Here is a 2,814-nt window from a genome sequence, read left to right on the forward strand (position 1 = left end):
CAAACTCTGTACAATTGCTGGGAAGCAGAATCTCAATGGATTGAGATAATGCTCTGGAGAAGGGGAGTCTTTAACCTTATTTTAAACATAACAATCAAAAGAGGAGCCATAAGTGGATTACATGTAATCCATTGGTGATAGATTAGGGAGGCAGGAGAAAGGAAAGTGGGGTGGGGCGGAATGGGGGAAACCTCTGGGATTGGATAAAAGTAAAATGATAGACACATGCTTCTTTTACAAAGGTGGGTACTGGATAGTTAACACTGGACAGTTAACACAATAACAGTAACAATGAAGGAATTTGTGGTCTCCACCCTGGTGCATTGATTGTGCCCTGAGGGATCCATAAAAAGGGAAAAGTTACCCTGACATTCTAAAGGTACCTTATGTAGATGCAAAAAGACAATAGGCTCGGTTAAGGTCAAAGTTGATCTTTGTCAGGGAAGATACCAGCCTGGGGCATGACTACCCACCATAGACTGCGTTTTAATTTAAAAAGTTTTAATTTCAGATCATCCTTTGTGGTTACTTTAGGTCTTTGAGTTTGCAAGTGTTAACATAAAAACATTCAAACCTGTAAAGAATTTTTGTGAGTTTACTAGTATTTGAGCCAAACTGTCAACAATTGCCAGGAAGCAGAACCACAATGAATTGAGATAATGCTCTGGAGAATGGCGGGTTACATCTATATTTATACATTGCAATCAAAGGAAGGGACTTAGGTGGGTTACATGAAATCCATTGGTGATAGACTAGAGAGGCAGGAGAAAGCAAAGCAGGGGTGGTGGTGGGTGGGAGAACCCCTGGGACTGGATAAAAAGTAAAATGATAGACACATGCTTAGGTGGGTGCAGGAACAATTAACATGATAACAACGAAGGAATTTGTGGTATCTGTCCTGGCACCCAGGCACATTTCGTTGTGTCCCAAAGGGTCCAGAAAAAGGGAAGTTACAAGTTACGGAGACATTTCAAGGCTATGTTATTATAGATGCAAAAAGACAGATAGGCTCAGTTAAGGTAAAGGTTGACCTTGTCGGTGTAGATATGGGCCTAGGATACTACCCACTATAACTGCTTTTAGTTGAAATTCAATTTCAGACCATCCTTTGTGGTGACTCTAGGTCTCTGAGTTTGCAAGACTGCCATGCAGGCCTCCCCTGAGCTTGTCAGGTTAGCATGTGGCCCCTTTTCATCCACACTCCTATACCATCCTCCACCTTCCCCCAAACCCCTTTGCCCCAACAATCACCACACTTTTGTCCCTGTTTTTCCTCTTTTATTTTTGCACAAATTACATTTTTCATTATCTTAAATATTCAGTAGAAATAATGCTAACTTATTTCATAGCACTGAAGAGAGAATTTATTAAATAGGTAATATCAAATTAGTCTTATTTGTCAAAAATCACCTAAATTATGTGAGCTTGAACTAGTAACACATTTGAATCACCTAAATTATGTGAGCTTGAACTAGTAACACATTTGAATTATGTGAGCTTGAACTAGTAACGCATTATGAGAAGACATTTTATTTTCTTAATTTGTATTTTTAAAATTTTATTTTTAAATTACAGTTGATATTCAATGTTATATTAGTTTCACATGTACAGCATAGTGGTTAGGCATTTATACAACTTATGAAGTGATTTCCCCTATAAATCTTGCACCCACCTGACACCATATGTAGTTATCCTATCTAATAATAGACAAACATGGTAATTAACCATAACTTCGCTACCCTTCCCATTGGCTAATCAGGGCTATATGCAAATTAACTGCCAACCAAGATGGCGGCTGGCAGCCAGGCAGCTGAAGCGAACAGGAGGCTTGTTTGCTCCAGTGATGGAGGAAGTCAAGGTTCCCCGCCTGCCGCTGCCAGCCTCTGAGCTGCAGTCTAAGAAACAATGTTGCAATTATAGAAGCCAGACAAACCCAGATACCTGCTTTCAGCAGCCGTGGTCTCAGAGCTGGAGCTGAGCCTCAGAGCTAAAGCCAGCTCTCAGTTCCAGTGACAGCCATAGAAGGTAAATAAATCCCAGAATAAAAAAGAAAAAAAGAAAAAAAGGAGAGGTTGGGAGCTTCAGTCACCCACCAGCCTGAAAACGGCCCTCAGCCCCTCACCCAGACTGGACAGGCACCCCAGTGGGGACCCCCAGCCTGAAGGGGGTGTGACCAGCTGCAAACAGCCATCATCTCCTCATCCAGGCTGGCCAGGCACCCAAGTGGGACACCCACCCTGATCCGGGACACCCTTCAGGGCAAACCAGCCGGCCCCCACCCATGCACCAGGCCTCTATCCTATATAATAAAAGGGTAATATGCAAACTGACCCTAACAGCAGAACAACTGGGAATGACTGGTCACTATGACACACACTGACCACCAGGGGGCAGACGCTTAATGCAGGAGCTGCCCTCTGGTGGTCAGGGCGCTCTCACATGGTAGGAGCTCTGCTCAACCACAAGCCAGGCTGACAGCTGCCAGTACAGCGGTGGTGGTGGGAGCCTCTCCCGCCTCCTCAGCAGCACTAAGTATGTCCAACTGCAGTTTAGGCCTGCTCCCCGCTGGCAACTGGACATCCCCCGAGGGCTGCCGGGCTGCCAGAGGGATGTCTGATTGCCATCTTAGGCCCAATTCTCTGGGGAGCGAGCCTAAGCCAGCAGGTTGTCATCCCCTGAGGGGTCCCAGACTGTGAGAGGGCACAGGCAGGGCTGAGGGACCCCCCCCCCGAGTGCACAAATTTTTGTGCACCAGGCCTCTAGTCTATATAATAAAAGCATAATATGCAAACTGACCGAATGGCCGAACAGTGG

This window comes from Myotis lucifugus, unplaced genomic scaffold (genome assembly GCF_000147115.1).
Source record: "Myotis lucifugus unplaced genomic scaffold, Myoluc2.0 scaffold_27, whole genome shotgun sequence".
NCBI lineage: Eukaryota > Metazoa > Chordata > Mammalia > Chiroptera > Vespertilionidae > Myotis > Myotis lucifugus.